The sequence below is a fragment of the Felis catus genome, chromosome F2, assembly GCF_018350175.1.
Source record: "Felis catus isolate Fca126 chromosome F2, F.catus_Fca126_mat1.0, whole genome shotgun sequence".
Classification (NCBI taxonomy): Eukaryota; Metazoa; Chordata; class Mammalia; order Carnivora; family Felidae; genus Felis; species Felis catus.
Window position 1 is genome coordinate 47,985,521 of NC_058385.1, and position 13,485 is coordinate 47,999,005.

At 40.2% G+C, this 13,485-nt stretch overlaps 1 long non-coding RNA gene across 1 annotated transcript; it reads left to right on the forward strand.

Moving 5' to 3' along the window:
• Nucleotides 1-6,800: 6,800 nt before the first annotated feature.
• Nucleotides 6,801-11,857, forward strand: LOC123383187. Its single transcript, XR_006592666.1, has 2 exons — nucleotides 6,801-7,725; nucleotides 10,394-11,857. It is a non-coding gene; the product is annotated as an uncharacterized LOC123383187 (long non-coding RNA).
• The last annotated feature ends 1,628 nt before the right edge of the window (nucleotides 11,858-13,485 follow it).

Genomic DNA, 13,485 nt, shown 5'->3' on the forward strand with positions numbered 1-13,485 from the left:
AAGAATGAAAAGCACCAAATATGGTAGTATGTGGATGAATATAAAAACTATATGTTTTTCTTTCTCCTCTTAATCTGTGTAAAATTCACTTGACCTTTTAAAGCAAAAACTATGCCATTGTGTTGTTAGATTTAATATATATACAGGTATGATATTATTTCATTTATAAGACATGTCCAGAATAGGCAAATCCATATAGACAAAAAATAGATGAGTAGCTGCTAGGGCTCGGGGAAGAGGGGAAAGGAGCATGACCTCAAATGGGTATGGGGTGTCTTTTTGGAATGATGAAAATGTTCTGGAATTAAATGATGGTGGTGGTTGCACAACTTTTTAAATACAATTAAAAAAAACACTGAGTTGTATATTTAAAAGGGTGAATTTTATGGTATATGAATCATATCTTAAAAAATGTATATAGAGATAATATATATGATAAAGATAGCATAAAAAGACATGGGGGGAAATACAACTATACTACTGCAAAATTACTATCTTTCTTGAAATAATTCAACAAAAAGTCTAAGAAGATTGTGTTAAGTTAAAGATGTATGGTGTAATCCCTAGAGCAATCAATAAAAAATAAATAAAAAGAGTTTAAAAAGCCAAGGTGAGGGGCATCTAGGCAGCTCAGTAGGTTGAGCGTCTAACTTCAGCTCAGGTCATGATCTCACTGTGGGTTCCGGCCCTGCATCAGGCTCTGTGCTGACAGCTCAGGGCCTGGAGCCTGCTTCAGATTCTGGGTCTCCCTCTCTCCCTGCTCCTCCCCCACTCGCACTGTTTCTCTCTCTCTCTCAAAAATAAATAAACATCTAAAACAATTTTTTTTTAATCCAAGGTGAAGGGCGCCTTGGTGGCTCAGTCAGTTAAGCGTCCGACTCTTGGTTTTGGCTCACAGTTTTGTGAGTTCAAGCCCCGCATTGATCTCCAAGCTGGCAGCAAGGAGCCTGCTTGGGATTCTTTCTCTCTCCCTCCCTCCATGCCCCTCCCCGCTTGCACTACCTCTGTCTCACTCAAAATAAATAAATAAACTTAAAAAAAAAAAGCCAAGGTGAAAAGCTTCTGCTTCCAGTCATGATACAACTACTTTCAAAAATTAGACAACAGGTAACACAGGACAGTGATCCATGAGAGGAGAGAAACAATGAAGTGGGCACTAGACTTTCCCCAGATTTTTGCCTGAAGGCAAATTTGTGTCCACAGGTACAGGTAGAGGGAATCAAACAGAGCCCAGTGACCTCACTGAAATAAAAATATAGACATTAGAGTTTAGGGAGACCAAGGCAGCTAGAAGTTGGAGGCCAGGGATCTGGACTGGAGGGGATCATGCAAGAAGACAGAATTTTGCAGTACAGAGTTAGGCATACATAGAGTGAAATTTCACAAAGTGAGGCCAAAAATGACCAGAGTTGTAAACATAAAATTCCCCAGAGCTCATACATGGTACAAAGACAAAAGCTCTGACCAGCTATGGTCGAGGGTCCTCAGTGATCACCTGGGGAATTAACAAACACCATAAACTGTGATTTCAACTACAGCAACTTGCATAAAGGGTAAACCCTAAGCAAATAATAGTAGTAGTAGTAATAATAATAATAATAATAATAATAATATTGATGCGAACGATTTCTAACTTAGGAAACTAGATTTTTCTTTTTTCCTAATATATGGAAACTCTCGCACATTGCTGGTAAGAATGTAAAAAAATGGTACAGCCACTCTGGAAGACAGTTTAGTGGTTTCTTACAAAACTGAACATATTCTTATTTTATATATGTGTATATAGATAGCAATCATACTCCTTGGTATCTGACCAAAGGAGTTGAAAACTTACATCCACATAAAACCTTGCATAGCAGGTTTGAATAAACTTTAGCAGCCCTATTCATAATTGCCAAAACTTGGAAGCAACCAAGATGTCCTTCAGTAGGAGGACATGAATGGATAGATGAATGGATAAATGGATGGATAAATGGTGCTACATCCAAACAAAAGAATATTAATAGCACTGAAAAGAAATGAACTATCGAGGCATAAAAAGACATGGAAGAACTTTAAACGCACACTACTAAGTGAAAGAAGCCAATCGGAAAAGGCCACATACTATATGATTCCAACATTCTAGAACATCCCAACATTCTGGAAAAGGCAAAACTATGGAAAGAGTAACAAAATCAGTGTTGTGAGCGGCTAGTAAGGTGCAGGGGAGGGGGAGTTGGAGAGCAGTAGGAATAGGCAGAGCACAGATTTTTAGGGCAGTGAAAATACTCTGTATGCTACTATAATGTGGATATATGTCATCAGACATTGATCCAAACCCATAAACCGTATAACACCAAGACAGAAGCCTAACATAAACCCTGGGTTTGGGTGATTATGATGTGTCAATATAAGTTCATCAGTTGTAACAAAGGTACCACTCTGGAGGAGAATAACCTAATGGGGGAGGCTGTGTACGTATGAAGGCAGGGGCTAAGTGAGAAATCTCTGTACCTTCCACTCAAATTTTGCCATGAACCTAGTGCTCTAAAAAAATAAACTCTATTTTATCTTTTCTATCTCTCACCTAACAATTGTATTAAGAATCTACCTCACAGATACACCTATGTACACAAAACTTTTTAAGGAATTTTATTCCAATATTTTTACAGCAAGACCTCGGGAACATTCTTAGTACTCATTAGTATTGGGTTGGTTAAATCAATTATGCTGCATCCATATACTAGAATATAAAGCAATCATTTAAAAGAATAAGACACTATGGAAAACAGTATGGCGTTCCTCAGAAATTAAACACAGAATTGCCATATGATCCAACAATTCCATTTCTGGGTCTCTACCCAGAAGAATTGAAACAGGGACTCAAACTGGTACTCGTACACTCATGTTCATGGCAGCATTATTCAGAGTAGCCAAAAAGCGGAAGCAATCTAAGTGTTCATGGTCAGATGAATGGATAAACAAAATAGGGTATATGCCTACAATGGAATATTATTCAGCCTTAAAAGGGAAAGAAATTTGGACACACGCTGCAACACAGATGAACCTTAAAGACATTATGCTAACTGAAGTTAAAACGTTAAGCCAGTCATGAAAGGACAAACACTGTATGATTCTAATTGTATGAGGTATCTAGAGTAGTTAAATTCCTTTTTTTAAGTTTATTTATTTATTTTGAGACAGAGCAGGGAAGGGGCAGAGAGACAGAGGGAGAGACAGAATCCCAAGTAGGTTCCATGCTCCACTCCCATTGCAGAGCCCCACGTGGGGCTTGAACTCACAAACCGCGATATCATGACCTGAACCAAAACCAAGAGTTTGTTGCTTAACCAACTGAGCCACCCACGTGCCCCTGGAGTAGTTCAATTATTTTTTTTCCTTTTTTATGTTTATTTATTTATTTTGAGAGAAAGAGAGCTCGAGCAGGGAAGGGGCAGAGAGAGAGGGAGAGAGAGACAGAAACTCAAGCAGGCTCTGAACTGTCAACGCAAAGTTTGACACAGGGCTAGATCCCACAAACTGTGAGATCATTACCTGAGTGGAAATCAAGAGTCAGAGGCTTAACCAACTGAGCCATCCAGTCGTTCCTAGAGTAGTTAAATTCTTTTTATTTTTATTTTTATGACTTGCATTATAGTTTTATTGAGCAGTGTTTGTCTACAGCAAGAGGAAGACAAAAGTTAGGAGGACTGGGGATAGTTTTTAGGTTAGCCAACAGTAGGATTGGCCTCACTCATACTGCCTGTGTCATCTGTACATGTAGAATATACCTCTTATCTCACCTGTTACCTGGTACAGAGCAGTACTCAATGAATCTTAACTATGATTTGCTGTTTAGAGTAGTTAAATTCTTAAGAGACAGAAACTAGAACAGTGATTGCCAGGGGTTGGGAGGAGGAGAGAATGGTGAATTAGTGTTTAGTGGATGTGGGATTTCAGTTTAGGAAGATGAAGAAGTCTGGAGATAGATGATGGTGATGGTTGTACAACAATGTGAATGTACTTAATACCATTGAAATGTATACTTGCACATCATTAAAGCGGTAAATTTTAGGTTATGTGTATTTTGCCACAATGACAAAATACTACTCCAATACAAAATCATTTAATGATGCAACTACTAAGCTCAGAGACAGAAAAGAAGAAGGAGGGGGAGGAGGAAGAAGAGGAAGAGGAAGGAGAAGAAGGAGACAGTTCTGTGTGAACAATGATGAATATTTTTATTTTTTTTTAACGTTTATTTATTTTTGAGACAGAGAGAGACAGAGCATGAATGGGGGAGGGGCAGAGAGAGAGGGAGACACAGAATCGGAAACAGGCTCCAAGCTCTGAGCTGTCAGCACAGAGCCCGACACGGGGCTCAAACTCACGGACCGCGAGATCGTGACCCGAGCTGAAGTTGGACACTTAACTGACTGAGCCACCCAGGCGCCCCAATGATGAATATTTTTAATGAAAAAAAGTGAGGGCACGACAATGTGAATAACATCTTGCCATTAGCATAAACAAACAAACCCAAATATTCTTGTGTGTGTGTGTATGTGTATCTGTCAACAAGAGCTATTTGTAAATACAAAATATAAACATACCTATGTGATTAAATATGATAGAATATTTGTGAAAGGATGCACAGTAGCTTGTAGAGTCAAGCCTCTTCAGGGGAGTACTGGTTGGCTGGAAGTTATGGTATCAGAAAAGTAATTTTTAAATATACATCTTTTTCCAATCCTTTGAATTTTGAACCACGTGCATATATATAACTGTTCAAACGTTCTGAAAACATGTTTTTAATAAGAATTTGTGCAGTACCTTTGCAGGATGCATGCATTGGATTTATTAAGGCCGAAAGGAAACACAGCAGCCTGGCTGATGAAATAAATTGCACGAAGAGGTAGAAATGGAAACTCCCACGTTGTTTCTGAAGCCAGGCAAACAAATCATTTGGACTCCCTGAGCTTAACCGAGAAGGCACAATGGGATGATCCTCCAGGTGGGATGATTGATGGGGACCAGGCTGTAAGGGGCTGGCAGATTGGAGTTTATCCAGGGGGCAAAACAGAACCCTGAGAAAGACTCTGGCAGGGAAACAAGACAAAAGAAAAGGGGATTGAAGGAAGAGAAATCCAGCAGCAGCGTGGGCTTAACCCGCAGGGTGTGAGTGGGCACTTGCCTGGGGTTTGGCAGATTGAAAATAGCAGAAAATAGGACAGACAAAATCAAACAATGAGGGCAGCAGAACTCTACAGAAGAGGTCTGAGTCAGAGGAGGGGGTAACAGAGGTAGACAGAAAGATCCAAGGGCAAGACCTTGGGAAGGAGGGAAGGAGGGTGTGGTTTCTTATCCCCAGTTGCTGGTTTTGAAAGCTGGCCATGCCTCAGATTCACCTAAAGAATGTTTTTTAAAATACTGAGTCCTAGTTTCGGGGCGCCTGGGTGGCTCAGTCGGTTAAGCATCCGACTTCGGCTCAGGTCATGATCTCGCGGTTTGTGGGTTCGAGCCCCGCGTCCGGCTCTGTGCTGACAGCTCAGAGCCTGGAGCCTGTTTCAGATTCTGTGTCTCCCTCTCTCTCTGCTCCTCCCCCGTTCATGCTCTGTGTCTCTCTGTCCCAAAAATAAATAAACGTTGAAAAAAAATTAAAAAAAAAGTTTATTCATTTATTATTTCTCAAAGAGAGAAAATATTATTCCAGGGGCGCCTGGGTGGCGCAGTCGGTTAAGCGTCTGACTTCAGCCAGGTCACGATCTCGCGGTCCGTGAGTTCGAGCCCCGCATCGGGCTCTGGGCTGATGGCTCGGAGCCTGGAGCCTGTTTCTGATTCTGTGTCTCCCTCTCTCTGCCCCTCCCCCGTTCATGCTCTGTCTCTCTCTGTCTCAAAAATAAATAAACACTTAAAAAAAATTTTTTTTTAAATACTGAGTCCTAGTTCCTATACTAGATTTACATAATTGGTTTAATCAACCGAGCCACTCGGGTGTCTCCCCCCAACCCTGCTTTTTTTTAATGTTCATTTATTTATTTTTGAGAGAGAGAGAGAACACAAGTTGGGGAGGGACAGAGAGGTAGACACAGAATCTGAAGCAGGCTCCAGGCTCTGAGCCATCAGCACAGAGCCCCAAACAGGGCTCAAACACACCAACTGTGAGATCATGACCTGAGCCAAATTCAGATGCTTACAAATCTATAGAATTGGAAGTGGAGTGGATGGGGGAGGCAGTAAAAACTTAGATATTTATACTATCTCCACCATTAGCACCCTAGTCCAAACCACCATCATCTCTCGCCTAAAATATGGCACATGTATATACTGGGTTCCCATTTCCATCCCCGGCCCTCTCCTATAGTGTATACTCTTCCTCAGGACAGCCAGAGGAATCCTTTAAAACCCAAAGTTAGATCTTGTCAGTTATCTGCTCAAAACTTTCAGTGTCTTCTTATCTCACTTAGTGTAGGATCCTAAATCCTTCCAGTGGCCTAGAGGTCCATCTTAATTTGCACCCAGCCTCCAGCTTCCACCTCTCACCTCCTAAGTCTCCCTCCACCCCAACTTACTGATTGTTAGTCACTGGCCTTATTGCTGTTTCTTTTCTTTTCTTTTCTTTTCTTTTCTTTTCTTTTCTTTTCTTTTCTTCTTTTCTTTTCTTTTCTTTTAAGTTTATTTATTTTGAGAGACAGAGAGAAAGCACGAGCATGGGAAGGGTAGAAAGAGAGAGAGAAAGAGTCTCAAGCAGCCTCCACGCTCTCAGCACAGAGCCCGATGCAGGGCCCGAACTCATGAACCATAAGATCATGACCTGAGCTGAAACTACGAGTTGGACGCTTAACCGACTAAGTCCCCCAGGCACCCCCTTATTGCTGTTTCTTGAAAAAGAACAATTAAATAAAATAAGCATGCTCTTATCTCAGGTCCTTTGCACATACTATTCCTTCTGCATAATGGCTCTTTACCCAGATGTCCCCCCAGATATCCACATATCTTCTTCCCTCACTTCCTTTAGGCCCCTTATCAGAGGTCTTCGCTGACCCCCTGTCTAAAATAACATGTCTCCATTCCCATCACCTCTATGACCCTCACTCCACTTAATTTTTTTACGGCACTCGTGACCATCTGACATATATTTATGTGTGTATTTGTCACTTATCTATGACCCTCATTCTGTTTTATTTTCCTTCATAGCACTTGTGACCATCCGAAATATGTTAATGTGTCTCTTTATCACTTATCTTCCCACGCTCAAGTGTAAGCTCCATGTGAGCCAGAATTTTTTTGTTCACTGTTGTATCCCCATGTTTAGAGAGTGTGTTAGCACTAAAACATATGAGAAACATAACCAATATTTTTAATAAATAAAACTGTTTATAAGTTCCCCCAAATGAGTCTTACACAGCCACCCTGGTGTGCAACTACTGGTGTAGCTAATATGAAGTAAACTCTCAAATATTAAAAATGTGGATTTGGCTCAGCATGTCTCTCAATTGGCACTGCTTTCATTGACATCCAGGGAACAGACACCACACAAGACTATCCTTGCAAAGCTATGCCTGGGGTAGGGCACCTGCTCTGGGCACATAAGGAAGCAGAAGTTCTGCTCATTTTGTTCCCTGTCTGTTCTCTGAGGCACCCACTGTTGTCATCTGGGTGGAAACAAGACTGCATCACTGAAGCCCTCGGGAAGCAGGATATGCCAGTCATCACAGGAGCCACAGAGTCTGAAGAATTCAGAACTTGGTGAGTGCTACTTTCTTTGGCTGTGAAATTCATCTTTTGGATTTTAATTTTCTAATTTGATGGTCTTAGAACTTAAATCACATGTCAGAAATAACACAACAAAGAATAGAATCGTGCTGAATAGCAGTTAAAGGGACAACCGGATAAATAATACTTTCTATGCATTAGAACGTCATCATTTATAAAAGGTTTCCACATATCTTATCACACCTTGAACCTCTCAACAGCCCTGTGATGGAGACAGTCCTGGCATCGAGGCCCCTACTTTGTAGATAAGGAAACTGGGTGTCATAAAATTGGTTGTCTTGTCAATTAAAAAATGATCCAAAGACTTTGACAGCTCACCAAAGAAGGTATTCTGATGGCAAATAGCATATGAGAAGATGCTCCGTGTAATCGGTCATCGGGGAAATGGAATTGAAAACAACAATGAGATTCCACTACACCCTGTTAGAGTGACCAAAATCCAGAACACTGACATCAAATGGCTGATGAGGATGTGGAGAAACAGGAACTCTCACTCATTGTGGATGAGAATGCAAAATTGCACAACCACTTTGGAAAAGTGAATATAGAAAGCTAAACATACTCTTATCATATGATCAAGCAATTATGTTCCTTGTTATTTACTCAAAGGATTTGAAAACTTGTGTCCACACCAAAACCTGCACACAAATGTTTATAGCAGTTTTATTCATAATTGTCAAAACCTGGAAGTAACCAAGATGTTCTTCTGTAGGTGAATGGATAATCAGCGGTACATCCAGACAATGGAATATTATCCAGCACTAGAAAGAAATAAGCTATTAAACCATACAAAGACAGGAAGGGACCTTAAACACTACTAAGTGAAAGAAGACAATCTGAAAAGGCTATATATCATATGATTCCAACTATAAGACATTCCAGAAAAGGCAAAACTATGGAAACAGTAATAAGATCAGTGTTGTCAGGGGTTAGCAGGGAGGGAGGGATCAACAGGTAAAACAGAGGATTTTCAGGGCAGTAAAAATATTTTGTATGATACTATAATGATGGATTCATGTCATTATACATTTATCCAAACCCATAGAATTTACAACACCAAGAGAAAACTCTAATGTACACTATGGATTTGGGGTGATTATGATGTGTCAGTGAAGATCCATGCCATTTCATTTGATGCCTTTCACAAATGAGTCCTAACTCCCTCTTCCAAGTTCATTCTTGCAGTTTCAGTCTGCTCAATTATGGATTATATTCCCAGAAGTCCCCAGACTTCCCTGCACCTTTTTACACAATGCTCTTTTTTTTTTCTATTTATTTATTTTCAGAGAGACAGAGAGAGACAGAGCATAGATAGAAAGAGTGGGGGAGGTGCAGAAAAAGAGAGAGAGCAGGTTCTGCGCTGTCAGCATAGAGCCCGATGGGAGGCTTGATCTCATGAGCCATGAGATCATGACCTGAGCTGAAATCAAGAGTCTGATGCTTAACTGACTGAGCCACCTAGGTGCCCCTACGCAGTGTTCTTTCTTCATGAGATACTCTTACTGTTTTCTACATCCAGCAGACTTGTACTCACCTGCACTAGTAGCTACAGGTTAGGTTGTGCTGTTGAAACAGACAACAAACTCTTTATATCACTCTAGTGATATAAAACTCAAGGTTTATTTCTCAATCATACTACCTCTCCGTCATGAGTCAGCTGGGGGTTCTGCTGAGTCTTTCTTACTCAGAAACCAAGGCTTATAGAGCAGTCTGATTTGCAGTGTTGTCAGGCACTGGGGCCGGGAAAAAGAGAGAGACAGAGAGAGAGCACGCCAGAGAGAGAGAGCCAAACTGAGCATGGGTTTTTAAAGCTTCCATTCAGAAATAGCATACATCAATTCCAGTCACTTTCGCTGATCACATCACAAGCGTGGGTTCAGGCAGGGAGTCCACAGATAGTTGGATCTAATTATGTTTGGAATATGCCAGAAAAGTATAATTGAGTGAGGGTTAAGGAAGGAGTATTGAAAATGATGGGCTTGGGGTCTAATCTGGGTAAGAAGAGAAGTGAGGTCATAATGTGTTTGACAGTGGTGGGGTCAATGAGTTGGAGACCTCTATAATACTGAAGGTGAATGGTCTCTGGAGGAATTCCATGTTTATTGGGAAAGACATATGTAAACAGGCTTGGACGGAGAGCAAAATTCAATCCACAATAACTACTAATTTTGTTTATTTAAATATACCTATTTTTAAATTTTTATTTTTTCCCCAACTAAATTGTAAGGTCCATGAGAGCAGAGACCTTGTCTATCTTTCTAACCATTATATCCAAAATGGCGAGAACGAAGCCCAGCACATAGTAGCTGATCAGCAAAAAGCTGAAAACGAATGAGCGAGGGAACAGGTGGAGGAGTAGGTTTCTTTTACTTCCAAGGACTCCTGAGAAAAGCTGGTAAGTGACCCAGTCACCCTGGCCTAATAGATCAATTCCAAAGATGCTACCATCACTTTCTTTCTTTCCCATAGGCCTGCACCTTTCTTCCATTAAGTGTAGCTTATTTCTCTTTCTTTTGAATCTAAGCACACCCTACGACTGCGGTCATCAATAAAATGCAATAAAAGTATATACATTCTGGGATCTCTTGGCCCAGGACGTAAAAGGACTACAAGCTTCTATTTCCTTTCTCTTGGAACTCAGAGACCATGATGCAGAAACAAGCCATGTGGAGAGGCTATATGGAGGAGAATTCAAGTCCTTTCTTTGGCAGCTCCGGCCGGCACGAACCACCAGTCATATGAATGAGCCATCTTGGACGTTTCAGCCCAGTCTTACCTCTGCAGCCCCAATAACATCACACAGAACAAAACAACCTCTCAGCTAAGATAATTGACCAACAAAATTGTGAAAAATAATACAATAGTAGTAGTCTTAAGCCATTAAGTTGGGGGTGATTTGTTGCACAGGGACAGATGACAAACAGAATTTGGCACCTAGTCACATGATGGTCTATAAGAAAAACCTAAAACATGAAGGACTGGCTTTGAGAGCAAATAGTGGGGGGAGGCCCGAAGATTCTCAAAAGGCTATTGGTGAAGACTGACAGAGCAGTGAGGACATCACTATTGGATGCTGGAGTAAAGGGGATACCATTTATATACCAGGAGAAATTTTATTACAACTGTCGCCGGTGTTAACATTACAAATAGAAATGGTGCTTCACAAACCTGTAGATCTGGCTAAGATTTCCAGGCAAAATGTTAAAAGTGTAGGATGGCTCCTTTAAGCTTCCTGTACTTTGATAAAATACAAGAAGGAAGGAATGAACTAAATAAACAACGATTTGAGCAGAATTTGGAGGAAAAATAGAGGGTACAGGAAAGTCTTCAAGGTAGCAAATGTTCTTCAAGTAAGAAATGGCCTTAAGGCAAAGATCAAATCTAGGGTGCTATCAATAAAACATAGCTTCAGTGTGAAATTCAGAACAAAGGTGCAAGATCTTTTGCAAAGGCAAAAAGATTTGATTTGGTGCCTAAGTGACCCTCAGGCCAGACAAAAATACTTCTAAATATCTTAAGGGCATGATTTGTAGACCCCCAGCAATAGAGCTTCCAAGCATATTAAGGTTGTTAAAGCAACTTTGATGCTGGTGTATAACTAGTAAACTAGGAAAGATAAATAATAATGCTAACAATCCCATCTGAATGTGGCTTCACGAAACATATTGTTGACAATGCTGTGAAATTGTTTCAGGCTTTCTAGAAAGTAGTCTGGCGATAGGTAAAAAATGTTTGTGTCTTTTTTCCAAATAGTTTATCTTTAGGAATATTGACCTAAGGAAATGACCCCAAAGAGATAATTTTTAAAAAGCCATTCATCTAAACAAGCCTTCATGGTCACATTATTTATAAGAGAAAGAAACTGGAAACAATCCAAATGTCCAAAAATAGAGATTTGGATGTACAAACTGTGGCATATTTACATGACGGACTGCTCTATAATCACTAAAAAAGACAAGTTTATGGATTGTGTTGACTCAAGATTATGTGGGCTTGAAATATCATTAATAAAGGAGCAAAGTAGGAAATGGTAAGTGTATAGCGACTTCATTAAAACAAGTACCATCTATATATTTTTCATAAAATAAAGAAAATGTGTATGCAACAGTTTAATGTTTAGTGTGCTTTAAAATTGAAGTGCTTGATATCCTAATTTGAAAGGATAAAGCAGATACTGTGGGGAATTGCTGGGAAAACAGTTAAGGAAAATTAGAACAGATACATTTATGTCTATGGGGTGTGTTTATTAAGAAATGTTGACAGGGACTTTACAATGTACTCAGCCCTGAGTTACACATACCAGGTAGGAAAAGCAAGAGTAGGATATGGTCCCTGGGCTCAATAAACATTCAAAAAACAAAAAGGACGCAATAGATTATAGTGTAGATGAATTTTCTTTGTTTAATTCTGTGAAAAAACTCAAAGGGTTTCTTTTGCAACTAGGTTTTACAAAAACTTCCTAGAATTCTGTCATTTAGATACTGACATTTAGTCAGATACAGACATTTAGTATCTGGCATTTAGATACTTTTGTTAAATTGTTGATTTTTAAAAAAACTATTATTTTTAAAAATTGTTTTAATGTTTATTTTTGAGAGGGAGGGAGAGAGGCAGAGCGTGAGCAGGGGAGGGGCAGAGAGAGAGGGAGACACAGAATCTGAAGCCGGCTCCAGGCTCTGAGCTGTCAGCACAGAGCCTGATGCAGGACTGGAACTCACGAACCGTGAGATCGTGACCTGAGCTGAAGTCGGATGCTTAACTGACTGAGCCACCCAGACACCCCTCTATTGTTTTGTTTTTAAAATGCTCTCTTAAAACACTTGAACACCATGGAGAAAACAAAAAAGAGAGTAAAAAAACACATCACCTAAAATCAGTACTATTCCTGAGAAATAATCATTGTTAACACCTTGTCAATATCATTTTAGCCATTGGTTCAACCGGGTGAGCAGAACCAGTAGGCAGTATATTTTCATAGACTTATTGCAAAGAACTGGTTTACACAATTGTGGGAACTGACTAGACAAGTCCCAAATCTGTAGGACAGGCCACCAAGAAGGACAGAATAGAACTCTGAGGCACAGGCTGAAGCAGCTGAACGCAGGCACAGTCCGGGCCCACCTCTAGACCTGGGGTTTAAAGTCAATCACGTCCAAACCACAATACTGAGAATAGATGCTGGCATTAAACCAGTGGTGGCCGCTACTCTCCTAGTTCAGCTAACCAAAGGCAAGCATCTCAGGAATCACTCCAAATGTTGCCGGAAGGACCCCGTCTGGTTGTTTTGTATAACGTGCCATTAGTTTGACACATCTGTCTAAGGCTTATAGAGACATATGGTAAGGAGACTTGCTCCCTGACCTCAAGCAGCTTACAACAATCCAGCCAACAAACATATATTTTCATTTTAGAGAAGAAAAGAAAAACACCTAGTCCATATAACTGGATATTTCCCTTCTTAGAGTTCAACTCTTACTGACCCAGCAAAGTTCTGAAAGTGAGAGGTTATTAAAATGGTTCATTTTCTTCAATAAGGCATTTAACCTCATTCATTTCAAATCTTCCCTCTGACATTGCCACCTGTTAAAATTGTGTCAGTTGTCTCCACGGAGCCATATAATGCATCCACTTTCATTTGGATATATCTGGTAACGAGAGGAATTAGCAATAGATAAGGAGACAGAAGACCTGGCTTCTACCTACTTCTCAGCCATCACTAGTAATGGGATGCAA